This window comes from Triturus cristatus, chromosome 7 (genome assembly GCF_964204655.1).
Source record: "Triturus cristatus chromosome 7, aTriCri1.1, whole genome shotgun sequence".
In the NCBI taxonomy this organism is placed as follows: domain Eukaryota; kingdom Metazoa; phylum Chordata; class Amphibia; order Caudata; family Salamandridae; genus Triturus; species Triturus cristatus.
In genome coordinates, this window is record NC_140590.1 from 534,005,812 (window position 1) to 534,022,058 (window position 16,247).

Here is a 16,247-nt window from a genome sequence, read left to right on the forward strand (position 1 = left end):
CATGGCACAATCGCACCCACACTGATTAACAGTATGGAGGACAATCCGTTAAATCAGTTCTCTTGGAGTATCTCCTTTAAGTACTGTACATCAGTGGGGGATGGCAAAACTAACATTTTTGACAGAGACCCTGTCGTCTCGTCTTGTCCAGGAGGGGGTGAGGAGCCCTACCCCACCCTGGAAGAGACAAAGATGATACTAGAATACTGCATGCCCACCCCTGTGCCCACCCTGGTGGATCCTGTTCCCCCTCATGTGATGCCCCGCCCCCCCCTGGTGGATCCTGTCTCCGCCCTGGGTGGTTTCTGTCCCAGTCCTGGAATGGCTCCTGCAGCGAGGGTGAAGTTTTTGATGGGCCTCTTCTCAAAAAGGCTCAGCTCAAAATTAATATGAAAAGGTGAGCGAGTGAGTAAGTGAAGGGATGGGTGGATGGCTGGATGAATTAGTGAAAGCGTGAATGGATGAATGAAAGATTGAATTGATGGAGAATGAGAGAGGATGGATGGATGAATTGATGAGTGAGTGGAAGGATGGATGAGAGAAAAGGTAAATAGCTGGATGTATGGGTCGAAGGGTTGCTGGATGGGTAAAAGGGTGGATGGATGAGTGAAAGGATAGATGTGTGAAAAGGTGGATGATGAGTGAGTAAGTGGGAGGATGGAGGTGTGAAATTATGGATGGATTGATGAATTGATAAGTGCAAGGGTGAATGGATGGATGAGTGAAAGGGTGGATGTAAGGATGGATGGGTGAGTGAAAGGGAGGGTAGGCGGACAAAAGGATGAATAGATGAGTGAAGGAGTGAAAGGATAAATGGATGAGAGAAAGGATGGATGAGTGATCGGGTCAATGGATGGATTAATGAGTGGATAAGTAGATGGGTGGATGGATGGAAGGAAGGATGGCTAAGTGAAAGGGTCGATGGAGAGAGAAAGGGAGGATGGATGGATGGATGACGGAAAGGGTGGATGGGTGGAAGGAGGAGTGACTGGGTGGATGGATGAGTAAGTGAAAGGATGGCTGGATGGGTGAAAGGGTAAATGGCTGGATGGATGAGTGAATGGATGGATGGGTAGAAGAGTGGATGGATGCGTGTACAGATGGATAGGGTGAAAGGGTGGATGGATGGATAATGGATGGATGCGTGAAAGGATGGATAAAGGGATAGATAAGTGAAATTGTAGATGGAAGGATACATGATGGATAAGTTTGCAAATGGTTGAATATGTTTGGATATGGCTGGGCTTACTTATATACTACTGTGCGACCTCCTCTGATGAGTCTGTAAAACTTACCTATTGTCCTGCCACCTGCCTTTTAGAACTGCACCAGCAGGACCCAGCACACTTAAAACACTGGGTAGAGGGGATCTGGTGAGCCATCTTGGGTTCATCAGAGCCCACCCCATGTAAACTTCTTGTAACGCCACAGAGCTCCTTGAGCCTTTCTCTAGCAATTGAGATGTACTTTATAAGATCTTTGTGATTGCAAATAAAGTTTTATGATGGTGATGGCTACTCTCTGAATCCTTCATCACGTCTAGGCTTGATTCTTCATGCTAGGCCAGTGGTTCCCAAACTGTGCGCCGCGGCACCCTGGTGCGCCGGTAATAAAATGGTGGGGAGCCACGGCCAACTGCCAAGTGGGTCAAGGGAGCCATGGGTCAATAAGTTTGGGAACCACTGCCTTAGAATATCCCCATGCGTCAGGCTGGATCCGGAAAGATTTTTCGTCGGCAATACCCTTGCGCATCGCTAGACGTCGTCTGCGGCTGCGCGTCCATCGTCGGCGTCGTGATCGCCGGGATGACGTAGTCTGAGTACTTAGACGCCACCCTCGCGCGCTGACGTCAGTTCTTCCTTTTTCCGCGCTAGTAAGCGCCGATCCGGGAAGAACATACCCTTTTAGTCACTTTTTGACTAAAAAATTTTGAACTCTTTTGGTTCTATTCTTGTCGACATCGACTCTAGTGCGGTAGGGATGCCTGGCTTCAAAGCTTGTGACTCCTGTCACTGACTGATGTCGGTCACGGACCACCACCGCCGGTGCCTCTATCGTCTTGGGGCCAACCACAATGCCAAGTCGCGCCTCGACTGCCGGGCCTTGACTTCGAAAGCTAGGCGGGAGCGGTCCCGCAAGCTACTCGAGTTCCGCCAGTCGGCTCCATGCCGTTGCATGGTCCCGGTCGAGGGACAGGTCGCGGAGCCTCAGCCACCACCGCTCGTCGGAGTCCAAGTCTTCGAGATCCGGTAAGTCGAAGCACAGCAAGAAGTCGAAGAAGCGACATCGCTCTTCTGGCTCCCCTCGCCGGTCGCACGACTCTGCTGAGGGTTCGGGTGGCACCACCCGCGCGGCTCCGTCGGAGCCGCATGGGTCCCGTCCGTCCCCATACCCTCCGGTCCCTGGGACTGATGCGACTCCAGCATAGGTCAATGCCTTCCTCATGGCCATGAGGAACCTGGCTCCGCCGTCTATGCCTGCCGGCGCGCCTTCTGAACCCGCAGGCTCGACTGGGAAGCCTAGCGAGCCGGCGGCGCCGTCGTCGACTCCGGCCCTGGCGCCGCAGGTCCCGAGCCGGCGGCGCCGTCGTCGACTCCGGCCCTGGCGCCGCAGGTCCCCGAGGGATCCAGGCCTGGATCACTGTCTGTGCCGGTCGACCTCACGACCCCTCCGCCGGCGTTGACTCCTCCGGTGCCACCCCCGGCGCCGCCCTCGGACTACGCCGTTCCCCGGTTTAGTCCTGGTCTGGGCCTGGCGTTGGAGCAGCGCCATCCGGCGCCGCACCCGACGCCGATGGGTGGCAATTTCATCTTCCGCCCGGCTCTGATCACTCCACCTGTATATTAGGAATCTGATGACTGTGACGACTGAGAGGGGTCTGAGGATCCTCTGGCCCGGCAGGGCCAGTTATCTCAGGACTGGGCAGACGAACTGGGGGATGCCAGTGGTCTTGACACCTCCCCTGACACTGGCTCACTCTTTCCTCCAACCGTGGCTTCGGAGAAAGGTGCTGCATTTTCTGTGGTGCTGCGCAAGGCACCTGAAGCCCTTGGGCTGGAGCTGCCTGCTGTGGCCGTGAGGACGAACCTCCTCACCAAAGTGCTTCAACCATCAGCAAGCTCCTTGGAGCCTCTGCTGCAGTTCAATGAAGCACTCATTGACGTTCTGAAGGGCACCTGGTCCAAGCCCTCCACAGTTCCTCCTTTGGACCGGAACGTGGCCCGGCGCCACCGCCCTGCACCGGGTGACCCCCAGTTTTCTGTCCCTCCACCCCATGCCTGAGCGCCTGGTTATCCAGGCCTCTACTTCCCAGACTTCCTTCCCGTCCGCTCCCCCGGATCAGGAATCCAAAAGGATAGAACAGTTTGGGAAGAAACTGTTCTCCTTTAGTTTGGGGTTGCGGTCTATAAACACCGCGTCCCTTTTGGACCGTTACTCCCTCTCCCTGTGGGATACGATCGAGGATGTGCTGCCCCAGCGTCCGGAGGATGCCCGGACACGGCTCGCCCAGGCTCTTGCCGAGGGGCGAGATGCGGCACGGCATGCAATCCGATGTGGACTGGACACAACGGACTCGCTGGGCAGGGCAATGTCTACCACGGTGGCGCTTCGTCGCCACACCTGGCTGCTGTCCACGAGTTTTTCCAGGGATGTCCAGAGCACCCTCATGGACATGCCCTTCGATGGCTGTCGCCTTTTTGGTGACAAAGCGGATGGTGCGCTGGAGCACTTTAAGGACTCCAGGGCTACGGTCAAGTCCTTGGGCCTTTCGGCCCCGCTCCCGCAAACTTCCGCTTTTCGCCCCTTTCGTGGCCAAGGAAGGGGCGCCCCCTCGCGTCCGCCTAGCCACAGGCTGCAGAACCAACCTCCACGCGGTCGCGGATTCCGACGAAGCGGTACAGGGGGATATGCCGGTCCGTCCACATCTACCCCAGCAGCATCCGCCTCAAAGCCCTCCTAGTCCGAGCTTTCAGGCCCATTCCACGCCAGTGGGCGGCAGAGTTCGCCATCAACTGCTCCACTGGCATACCATCACATCGGACAGGTGGGTACTGCAAATCGGTGGGTGTTGTAGGTCGTGGTTGTTATTCCCGCTACTTTCTGGTTCCCAAGAAGGGCAAAGGGGGCCTACGCCCTATCTTGGACCTCAGGAGTGTCAACGCCTTCCTCCGGAAGGAAAAGTTCAAGATGCTCACCTTAGCTCAGGTTCTGGCTGCCCTAGATCCTGGAGATTGGATGGTAGCGTTGGACTTGCAGGACGCTTATTTCCATATCCCCGTCCTGCAGGCCCACCGACGTTACCTGCGGTTCACGGTGGGCCAAGAGCATTTTCAGTTTACCATGCTCCCCTTCGGCCTCACCAGTGCCCCTCGGGTGTTCACAAAAGTGATGGTGGTGGTCGCAGCTCATCTGCGCAGATTGGGGGTTCAAGTCTTCCCCTATCTCGACGACTGGTTGTTGAAGGCGGGCTCGCCCCAGGCAGTCGTCTCCCACCTCCAGATTACGGCTGACCTCTTGCATTTGCTGAGGTTCTCCATCAATGTGCCGAAGTCGCATCGGAGTCCCTCCCAGAAGCTCCTCTTTATCGGAGCGGTTCTGGACTCTGCGCAGTTCCAGGCCTATCATCCGGAACAGAGAGTCTGGGATATTCAGGCTCTGATTCCCATTTTTCGTCCTCTATCCCGGGTTTCGGTCAGGTTGGTGCTGCAGCTTCTGGGTCTGATGGCCTCCTGCAGCCTGTTGGTGCATCACGCCAGATTGCGAATGCGGGCTCTGCAGTGGGACCTGAAGTTTCAGTGGGCCCAGCATCGGGAAGTGTAGTGCAGGTGTTCACGGACAACACCACCACCGTGTGGTATTGCAACAAATAGGGCGGGGTGGGGTCGTGGACCCTTTGTCAGGAGGCTCTGCGCCTCTGGACATGGCTGGAACATCAGGGCATCACCCTGGTGGTTCAACATCTGGCGGGTTCTCTGAACGCCAGAGCGGACGAACTCAGCCGTCGGTGCATGATGGATCACGAATGGCGTCTAAACTCGGACGTGGCGCAAGGCCTCTTTCGGCAGTGGGGGAGAGCCTTGGTTAGATCTATTCGCCACCGAAGAGAAAGTGCAATGTCAGCAGTTCTGCGCGTTGGAGTTTCCAAGGCGGCACTCGCTCGGGGACACATTTCAACACGAGTGGAGTTGCGGTCTGTTGTACGCCTTTCTGCCTATACCACTTCTGCCCAGAGTGCTGAAGATCAGGCATGACCGGGCCCCAAGTCATCCTGGTGGCTCCGGATTGGGCATGAAGCTACTGGTATCCCGAGCTACTCAGTCTGTCGATTGATCCCCCGATACGACTGCCTCTTCAGGAGGACCTTCTGTCGCAGCAGCAGGGGACGGTCCTCCACCCGAACCTGTCCAGCCTCCACCTCCATGCGTGGAGATTGAGCGGCGGCAGTTGAAGCCATTTGACTTGCCTCCTGAAGTCTGTAATGTTCTGGCAGCCAGGCGTCCCTCCACAAAATCGGTATACGCCTGCAGGTGGAACAGGTATGTGGCATGGTGCACAGCAAAGGCTGTGGATCCCCTTTCCGCCCCTCTTTCTGAGGTTCTCCTCTTTCTTCTTTCCCTGGCCCAGCAGGGTTCTGCTCTGGGCACCCTTAATGGATATCTTTCAGCCATTTCTGCTTTCTTACGGCTTCCTGATTAGCCTTCTCTTTTCAAATCACCTGTTTCTCGATTCTTTAAGGGCATTACTCACATGTTTCCTCCTGTCCCTTTCGTAATGCCTCAGTGGGATTTGAATCTTGTATTGGCCTTTCTCATGTGCGCTCCCTTTGAGCCACTTCATAATTGTCCCCTTCGTCTCCTCACTCTTAAGACTGCTTTCCTGGTTGCCATCACCTATGCTAGACGGGTGAGTGAGCTCCAGGCCCTCTCTTCTAACCCTCCTTTCCTTTCTGTCCATCCAGACAAAGTTGTTCTCAGGACTCGTCCTTCCTTTCTTCCTAAGGTAGTAATTGCATTTCACATCGGACAGTCTGTTACTCTGCCCATCTTCTTTCCGCCTTCGCATCCCTCGAAAGAGGAAGAGAGGCTCCACCGTCTGGACCCAAAGCGGGCGCTGTCTTTCTAGTTACTCCTTAGCTAAAAAGGAACCTCCTGTAGGGCTGAGGTCCCATTCCACCCGGGCCACATCGGCGACCACTGCCCTGGGCCGGGGAGTCCCCTTGCAGGACATCTGTCAGGCAGCAACGTGGGCTTCGCTGCACACGTTTGCCAAACACTATTGCCTGGACAGCCAAGTCAGGAGAGACGGCTTCTTTGGCCATTCTATTCTCCAGCACATTCTGGTGTGATCTTGGTTCTCAGGCCCACCACCGGGGTTGGTATTGCTGTGGTATCTATTCTAAGGGGAGGAATCTTAACGCATTTCTTTCAGATGAACAAGTTACTTGCCTTCGGTAACGATATATCTGTAAGAAACATTAGTTAGATTCCTCGCCGCCCCACCCATTCTCCCCGTTCTGCGAACCGATATCTAGGTTTGAGGTCATCCCTTTCAGGGCCCTAGAATTTTTTGGCACCAGTGTCGGTCTCTTGCATGGCTCTGTGTTCCTGGCGCGGACAGCTATGTACATGAACTGACGTCAGCACGCAAGGGCGGCGTCTAAGTACTCCGTCATTCCGTCGACCACGACGACGGACGCGGAGCCGCAGACGACGCCTAGCGACGCGTAAGGGTATTGCTGACGAAAAATCTTTCTGGATCCAGCCTGGAGATATTCTAAGGTGAGGAATCTAACTAATGTTTCTTACAGATATATCGTTACCGAAGGTAAGTAACTTGTTCTTTAGGGCCAGATGTACGACCATTTTTGCATGCGCAAACTGGTTTACGAACCCGTTTGCGCATGTGTGTGTGTGGTTTTGTGTGTGTGTGTGTGTGTGTGTGTGTGTGTGGGTGGTTGGGTGTGTGTGGTTCGTTGTGTGGTGGGGTTGGGTTGGGTGGTGTGGTTGGGTTGGGTGGTTGGGTGGTTGTGGGTGGTTGATTGGGTGGTGTTGATTGGTTGTGGTTGTAGTGGTTGGGGGGGTGGGTGGGTGGTTGTGTGTGTGGTTGGGTGGGTGTGGTTCGTTGTGTGGGTGTGGTTGGGTGGTTGTGGTTGGGTGGTTGTGGTTGGGTGGTTGTGGTTGGGTGGTTGTGGTTGGGTGGTTGTGGTTGGGTGGTTGTGGTTGGGTGGTTGTGGTTGGGTGGTTGTGGTTGGGTGGTTGTGGTTGGGTGGTTGTGGTTGGGTGGTTGTGGGTGGTTGGGTGGTGGTTGGGTGGTTGGGTGGTTGGTTGGGTGGTTGTGGGTGGGTGGTTGTGGGTGGGTGGTTGTGGTTGGGTGGTTGTGGTTGGGTGGTTGTGGTTGGGTGGTTGTGGGTGGGTGGTTGTGGTTGGGTGGTTGGTTGGGTGGTTGGGTGGTTGGGTGGTTGGGTGGTTGGGTGGTTGGGTGGTTGGTTGGGTGGGTGGTTGGGTGGGTGGGTGGTTGGGTGGTTGGTTGGGTGGTTGGTTGGGTGGGTGGTTGGGTGGTTGGGTGGTTGGGTGGGTAGGTGGGTGGGTAGGTGGGTGGTTGGTTGGGTGGGTGGGTGGGTGGTTGGTTGGGTGGGTGGTTGTGGTTGGGTGGGTGGGTGGTTGTGGTTGGGTGGGTGGTTGTGGTTGGGTGGGTGGTTGTGGTTGGGTGGGTGGTTGTGGTTGGGTGGTTGTGGTTGGTTGGTTGGTTGGTTGGGTGGTTGGTTGGTTGGTTGTGGTTGGTTGGTTGGTTGGTTGGTTGGTTGGGTGGTTGTGGGTGGTTGTGGTTGGTTGGGTGGTTTTGGTTGGGTGGTTGTGGTTGGTTGGGTGGTTTTGGTTGGGTGGTTGTGGTTGGGTGGGTGGTTTTGGTTGGGTGGTTGTGGTTGGGTGGGTGGTTGTGGTTGGTTGGGTGGTTGGGTGGGTGGGTGGTTGTGGTTGGGTGGTTGTGGTTGGGTGGTTGTGGTTGGGTGGTTGTGGTTGGGTGGTTGTGGTTGGGTGGTTGGTTGGTTGGTTGTGGTTGGTTGGTTGTGGTTGGTTGTGGTTGGTTGGTTGTGGTTGGTTGGTTGTGGTTGGTTGGTTGTGGGTGGTTGGTTGGTTGTGGGTGGTTGTGGTTGGTTGGGTGGTTTTGGTTGGGTGGTTGTGGTTGGGTGGTTGTGGTTGGGTGGTTGTGGTTGGGTGGTTGTGGTTGGGTGGTTGTGGTTGGGTGGTTGTGGTTGGTTGGTTGGTTGGTTGGTTGGTTGGTTGGTTGGTTGGTTGGTTGGTTGGTTGTGGTTGGTTGGTTGGTTGTGGTTGGTTGGGTGGTTGTGGTTGGTTGGTTGGGTGGTTGTGGTTGGTTGGGTGGTTGTGGTTGGTTGGGTGGTTGTGGTTGGTTGGGTGGTTGTGGTTGGTTGGGTGGTTGTGGTTGGTTGGTTGTGTGGTTGTGGTTGGTTGGTTGTGTGGTTGTGGTTGGTTGGGTGGTTGTGGTTGTGGTTGGTTGGGTGGTTGTGGTTGTGGTTGGTTGGGTGGTTGTGGTTGGTTGGTTGGTTGGGTGGTTGTGGTTGGTTGGTTGGTTGGGTGGTTGTGGTTGGTTGGGTGGTTGTGGTTGGTTGGGTGGTTGTGGTTGGTGTTGTGGTTGTGGTTGGTTGGTTGGTTGTGGTTGGTGTTGTGGTTGTGGTTGGTTGGTTGGTTGGTTGGTTGGGTGGTTGTGGTTGGTGTTGTGGTTGTGGTTGGTTGGTTGGGTGGTTGTGGTTGGTTGGGTGGTTGTGGTTGGTTGGGTGGTGGTGGGTGGTGGTGGGTGGTGTTGGGTGGTGTTGGGTGGTGTTGGGTGGTGGTGGGTGGTGGGTGGTTGTGGGTGGTTGGGTGGTTGGGTGGTTGGGTGGTTGGGTGGTTGTGGTTGGTTGGTTGTGGTTGTGGTTGGTTGGTTGTGGTTGTGGTTGGGTGGTTGTGGTTGGTTGGTTGGTTGTGGTTGTGGTTGGTTGGGTGGTTGTGGTTGGTTGGGTGGTTGTGGCTGGTTGTGGTTGGTTGGGTGGTTGTGGGTGGTTGTGGGTGGTTGGGTGGTTGTGGTTGGTTGGGTGGTTGTGGTTGGTTGGGTGGTTGGGGTTGTAGTTGGGTGGTTGTGGTTGTGGTTGGGTGGTTGTGGTTGTGGTTGGGTGGTTGTGGTTGTGGTTGGGTGGTTGTGGTTGTGGTTGGGTGGTTGTGTGGTTGTGGTTGGGTGGTTGTGGTTGGGTGGTTGGGTGGTTGGGTGGTTGTGGTTGGGTGGTTGTGGTTGGGTGGTTGTGGTTGGGTGGTTGTGGTTGGGTGGTTGTGGTTGGGTGGTTGTGGTTGGGTGGTTGTGGTTGGGTGGTTGTGGTTGGGTGGTTGTGGTTGGGTGGTTGTGGTTGGGTGGTTGTGGTTGGTTGGGTGGTTGTGGTTGGTTGGGTGGTTGTGGTTGGTTGGTTGGGTGGTTGTGGTTGGTTGGTTGTGGTTGGGTGGTTGTGGTTGGTTGGTTGGGTGGTTGTGGTTGGTTGGGTGGTTGTGGTTGGTTGGGTGGTTGTGGTTGGTTGGGTGGTTGTGGTTGGTTGGGTGGTTGTGGTTGGTTGGGTGGTTGTGGTTGGTTGGTTGGTTGTGGTTGGTTGGTTGGTTGTGGTTGGTTGGGTGGTTGTGGTTGGTTGGTTGGTTGGTTGTGGTTGGTTGGGTGGTTGTGGTTGGGTGGTTGTGGTTGGTTGGTTGGGTGGTTGTGGTTGGTGTTGGTTGGTTGGGTGGTTGTGGTTGGTTGGTTGGGTGGTTGTGGTTGGTTGGTTGGGTGGTTGTGGTTGGTTGGTTGGGTGGTTGTGGTTGGTTGGTTGGGTGGTTGTGGTTGGTTGGGTGGTTGTGGTTGGTTGGTTGGGTGGTGGTGGGTGGTGTTGGGTGGTGGTGGGTGGTGTTGGGTGGTGGTGGGTGGTTGGGTGGTTGGGTGGTTGTGGTTGGTTGGGTGATTGTGGGTGGTTGTGGTTGGTTGGGTGGTTGTGGGTGGTTGTGGTTGGTTGGGTGGTTGTGGTTGGTTGGGTGGTTGGTTGGGTGGTTGTGGGTGGTTGTGGTTGGTTGGGTGGTTGTGGGTGGTTGTGGTTGGTTGGGTGGTTGTGGTTGGTTGGGTGGTTGGTTGGGTGGTTGTGGTTGGTTGGGTGGTTGTGGTTGGTTGGGTGGTTGGGGTTGTAGTTGGGTGGTTGTGGTTGTGGTTGTGGTTGGGTGGTTGTGGTTGTGGTTGGGTGGTTGTGGTTGTGGTTGGGTGGTTGTGGTTGTGGTTGGGTGGTTGTGGTTGTGGTTGGGTGGTTGTGGTTGGGTGGTTGTGTGGTTGTGGTTGGGTGGTTGTGGTTGGGTGGTTGGGTGATTGTGGTTGGGTGATTGTGGTTGGGTGGTTGTGGTTGGGTGGTTGTGGTTGGGTGGTTGTGGTTGGGTGGTTGTGGTTGGGTGGTTGTGGTTGGGTGGTTGTGGTTGGGTGGTTGTGGTTGTGGTTGGTTGGGTGGTTGGGTGGTTGTGGTTGGGTGGTTGGGTGGTTGGGTGGTTGGGTGGTTGGGTGGTTGGTTGGGTGGTTGGTTGGTTGGGTGGTTGGTTGTGGTTGGTTGGGTGGTTGGTTGTGGTTGTGGTTGGTTGGGTGGTTGTGGTTGGTTGGTTGGGTGGTTGGGTGGTTGTGGTTGGTTGGTTGGGTGGTTGTGGTTGTGGGTGGTTGTGGTTGTGGGTGGTTGTGGGTGGTTGTGGTTGTGGGTGGTTGGGTGGTTGTGGGTGGTTGGGTGGTGGTGGTTGTAGTTGGTTGGGTGGGTGGTGGTGGTTGTAGTTGGTTGGGTGGGTGGTGGTGGTTGTAGTTGGGTGGGTGGTGGTGGTTGTAGTTGGTTGGGTGGGTGGTGGTGGTTGTAGTTGGTTGGGTGGGTGGTGGTGGTTGTAGTTGGTTGGGTGGTGGTGGGTGGGTGGGTTGTGGTTGTGGTTGGGCTTGTGGTTTTGGTTGGGTGTGGTTGTGGTTGGGTGTGGGCTTGTGGGTGGGTGTGGGCTTGTGGGTGGGTGTGGGCTGGTGGGTGGGTGTGTGAGGTTGTGTGTGTGACAGTAATACTACAAGCATCTCAAAATAAAGGAACACAAACATCGAGTGTTTAGAAAGTATTCAGAGCAACCTTAAAAGACCAACGTTTATTTTGTATGCAAAAAAGGCGCCATTAACTGCTTTCTGCTTGATTACGCCCACAGGAGGACAGCTACGATAGGGGTATATTTGAAGCCATTCACTTATTGTCCCCAGTAAGGGTGCAGCGCATGCGCAATAACCTCAAATCACATACAAATGTTTAAGGCACGGACAGCACAAGAATTCAATTATGCGCAGTAATGACAGATAAAGACGTTAGGAATGGCCTGTAAATTACATTAGGCAAAGGCTACGCACAAAGTTTAAAACGTTCTTATAGCACGCATGACAGAAGTCGGAGTTCAAACAAAAATGCCAGACATCAACAAGCATTGGCCGCGCGACGTGATGGGTGTGGGTGTGGGTGTGGGGGTGGGGGTGGGGGTGGGTGTGGGGTTCTGGGTGGGTGGAGAAGCGGGAGTTCTGTGCACACACTTGACCCCTTCTCTAATTGTTCTATCTGCTGCCGTGTGGATAAGAAAACTGGTGTGAAATAGCAGCAGGGAAGGGGGCGGAGAGGAGGCTCTGAGGGAGAGCGACGTAAAGCCATATGGCTGCTTTGCACGCCTCGTGCACTGTAGCTCTATGCCAGCGGTAGCACTTTGAAAACTCCCTTACTAAATGTCTCGCTAGCAGCGCATGCGCGCTGGCTCAGCGAGACCTAAAAATGGCATGGGGTATGTACAAATCCTGTTTTGTGAGTCGCAATTGTTTGCGTCTCGCAAAATAGGGTCTTGCGACTCGCTATTAGGAAGGGGGCGTTCCCTTCCTAATAGCGTGCGCAACCTTATGTACAGATATTTTGTGTCCGCAATTCCAGAGGGTGATAATGGGGTCGCAAAGGGAAGGAGTCCCCAGGGGACCCCTTCCCCTTTGCAAACATGGGGAAATATTTTTTAAGAGCAGGCAGTGCTCCCAGGGACCACTGCCTGCTCTTACAAAATGAAACTAAAACGTTTTTCATTTTCTTTGTTTTAAATGCTGGAAAACGGGGCTGCATTTGAAAAAAGACTGCTTTATTTAAAAGCAGTCCCAGACATGGTAGTCTGCTGAGGCCAGCAGGCCACCATACCTGGGAGGGCCTGCTATTCCCAATGAGGTCGCAAATTGCAAGAGGCTCATTGAGCCTCTCTGTTTGCGACCGCATTGGGAATCGCTAACTGTTACACACTGTTGTACATCCTAAATAGCACCTTGCAAATTGCGAGTCGCAAAAGACTCACAATTTGGGAGGCGCTATTTAATCCATCGTACATCTGGCCCTTAATTATGAAAGAGCCGATATAGAGCCTTTTCAGTTTCTGGGGCAGAGCTTTGGAGCTCAGTAAGGAATACGCTGTGTGAATCCCTATTGATGTTATGAGGTTCAACAGGGCCCGAGCACAGAATCAACATTTTAGTTGCATGTTTAAACTTGCCTCCTTGTTCTAAACAGTGACTTTCTACAGGCTTTGCACATACATGATAGCATACTTAAAAATGGTTCTACAGTACATTTCTTATTAAGCACATTATCAAGTTGCCTAGTACACCTCGTCCAAGGCTAGGAACATTGAGAACGATGCCCTTGGTTTGTCCGGCTGGAGACCGCTCTGAGCTACACATTTGATACTGTGCGATTGCATCAGTGTTTTTATTATATAGACCACCTCTGAGCTAGAGGTGCTTCTATGGATTATCCTGGATGCTGTGACTGAGATGCAACCCTGATCACTCCAATCTCTAACCTGCAAAGGACGGCAGCCTTGTTCTACACTACACTGGCTTCCTGATGTTTGGTTGTCCCAAGAGATCTAGCAGAGGGTACTCCCACTATGCTCTCGATAGTGTAAGTAGGATTAGGTACAAGTATATGCATTCTCCAGTATTTAATTTTTCATAGATTCACATGCTTGTATCTTCCCTGTCGTCATGGTGGGATGCTCGTGGTAATTAGAAAATAAGTACCATAGAAATACATAAGAAACATCCAGAAGGAGAGACCAACTCATTAGCTTCCTTATGTAGGTCCACGCTTTGACCAATCACAGACCAGCTCTAGACCTCAGCTCCCCAGTCAGAGCCACCAGACCTCCGATTTCTAACCGCTCGTCGTGTGTAAGGGAGTCTCCCTGAGCTCTGCTCAGTTTTCCAGTAGTGAACTTTTGACCTTGTTTAAATTCACCTCCATTTATTCTGTTTTCAACCTCCTTTTCTTAAAGATGTCTGAGTTCTAAGAAGAGGCTTTTCATGCCCTGTAGAGCCTGTGGAAAAGCAAGGCTTTTTTCTGAAGATCCACATAAGGATTGCCTTTATCTCTCGGGATCATGTTCGCGCTATATAAAACTTGATAAATAAATCCTAAACATAAGGCAAAAGACTGTAAATACTGTAGAACCTTCTCTGCTAAAACTTTGAAGGATAGAGAAGCCAGGTTATGGTTCCAGAAGAAGTAATCAAAATCAGATTCTTGTTCTGATATTGAAGAAAGCCCTAGGCCATCTTCTGTTGAGAGGAAGCCTAACAATGCGGGCTCTACCTCATTAAAGGCTGATGTGAAGAAGTTAAAGGCAGAAAAATCCTCCACTGCCGAGAAAACAGCTGTTCAGCCTAAAGAACCAGACCTAAATAAGTCGTCTGCTGCTTCTCTGCCTGTTACACCTCTCAAACAGACTTTGTCAACGAAGAAAACACTGTTTACGGACCCGTCGTCGATCGTCTAAATCTCCGACATCTGTGGGGACGACCGCTGCGTCGACGGCCGTGGCGACTGCTTTGTCGACAAGAACAGTGACTACTATCTCTTTGTCGATGTCCTCGTCGAAGGCGACAGTCACTACGTCGACGATTACGTTTCGTCAACGAGAACATCGCTGCCGTCGACGTGCACTCCGTTGACTGTGTTCAAATCACCTCCTCGGCCAATTTTGACGACTATCACTATCAAGCATCCCCCGTCGTCGACGGATCATGCACCAGTTTCTAGAAGCTTGCATCTGGTACCAAAGTCACCAGGAATTTCACCCTTACCTCAGGTCTTGCCTTTACTTCCTTCTCACCTCCTGGATATGGAGGAATCAGGGGATTAGTCTTTTTGGTCCCACCTATAGTCCTTCAGAACTCAGTCAAATGTCAGGACACTGATGAGGAAGAGGAAGCTCAAGCACAATCTGAGTATATGTGTAGGACCGGGGGTCACCAGGCCCTCTGGGGGTAACGTGAGTCGAGCAGGTAGACACCCAAAGGCTTACGTGTAAAGTGACCATACAGCACACACATCCACTGAGACAGGAAACGCATGCAATAATTGACACCACACCAGTAAGTTGAATAAAACCAATTAGTTTTATCTAGATCAACATTAGGATCAAAAGCATTTAATTAGAAATCGATTGGGCAGTTCATTAACACATCAAACCTGGCATGGAATCGAAGCGCGACACCTGGTGATCCTGGGGAGCGTCAAACACAGCATTTATGCAAAGCGCTGCACATAGCAAATTATTAGCGCTTCGAATAGAGCATTTCAACATAGCGCTACACATAGCAAATTATTAGCGCTTCAAATAGAGCCTTTCAACCTAGCGCTAAACTGGGCAATTCCTTTGAGCCTTAGCCTTTTCATTCTACTGGGCCAGCCATCAAAGTTCTACCCCTGCCACTCTTCCACTGTCAAGCCAGAATATGCCTTCTCACCCGGTAGGGGTGAAGACGCTCTTCGTGGTCCCCTTGGTTCTCCCCCTTGTCCTTCCAGTCAGGCCCCTAGGGAAGGGGCCGTGGCCCAGTTCATTCAAGTTCTGTGGTAGTGGGGGTCTAGCGGCTCCACGAAGGATCTCCCCGGGGGAGGGGCATGCTCTGGGCCTCCCGCCCTCCTCCCCGGGAATTACCTGACTCTTCGGCCGTCTCTAGGCCCTTGCGCCGGATTCGCCGTCGGGAGGGGCTCCCTCCTCCTCACTAGCCTCTCGCCAGTCTGCCCTCTACTCGGCGCGGTCCGGGGCCGGCGGGGATCTCGCGGCGGGATCGCCGGCCTCCCGGTGATGTCGAGGGCCTCCCCAGCAGCTATGGACCAGCGAGGTGGGTGGACGTTGAGGCACGCCTGCGGCCACCGTTGGCAGTGCGGCCTGCGGGGGCGTGGCCTCTACTGCCTCAGGAGTCGGCGGGGGCGGAGTCAGGCAGCCCGCCCCCGTCACGTGATGCTGGAGGCTGGCTTCCAGGCCTAGCGCTGCCTTCTTTGAATTCTGGCGGTCCTCTCCTCACAGAGGGCCGCGTTGCTGAGGCTGCGACGGCAGTAGCGGGGCCACGGTCTTCCCCGAGGATGGCAGGGGACAGGCGACACAGCCCAGGGCCACGGCGGTGAGCAATTCTTTTTGGTAACCCCGACGGGGGTAGGAGAAATTAAGAGTTGGCCTGCAGTGTGGGGGGTGGCGATTGCTGTGGTGCCCAGCGCCCCCTTTTCCTCACAGTGACGCCCCAGCTTGGGGCAGGTAGGCTGGGAGGTGGCAGGCCACACGCCGGTGGCAGGGCAATGTCGGGGGGACGTCAGGGAGCGCAGGGGTAGCACAGCGCTGGTACCTGGTCGATCTCCCAGCAGTTCAGTAGTAAGTTTTTGTAGTAAGGTTCAGTTGTAAGTTTCTTTGGTAAGGTTCTGTCGTCCTTCTGGCGCTTGATGGATCTGGCGCCCTTCACAGTTTTGTTCCTTTGAGTAATCCCTTCAGTCACCAACTCATCTACCCCCTCCCCCCCCCCCCCCCAGTCAGGCTGGATAGGTTGTCCCTGGGTTCCCCTCCCGCTGGGCCAGATCAGTGGGCTAGTTCAGGATCCCTCACACAACTTGAAAGGCAGCACCTAAGCCCTGTCACTTTCAGTGGCATAAGTCCCTGACTAGGCCCCCCCCCAGGTGGTCGTCGCCCCAACTGACTACAAATGTTCCCTCCTTTCCTTAAGTAGCCCCAGGTCAGGTGACCACCCTCTAAGGCGGCAAAAGTAAACCCCACCCTTCTTCTAGAAGGTTCCAGCAAGTTCCAGGAGCTTCCCCACTCTAGCTATGGGACAAAAAGGTGGGCTGGTGTCGCAACATTGTTGTAGGGTCCCAGCCAGCTCCTGGCAACTAGGGTGCTACT

General features: G+C 54.0%; 1 protein-coding gene across 1 annotated transcript in view; it reads left to right on the plus strand.

Annotated features, from left to right (window-relative positions):
• UBE2O (ubiquitin conjugating enzyme E2 O) overlaps positions 1–16,247 on the plus strand; it is a 563,443-nt gene that overhangs the window by 193,876 nt on the left and 353,320 nt on the right. The gene's annotated exons all lie outside the window — the stretch shown is intronic.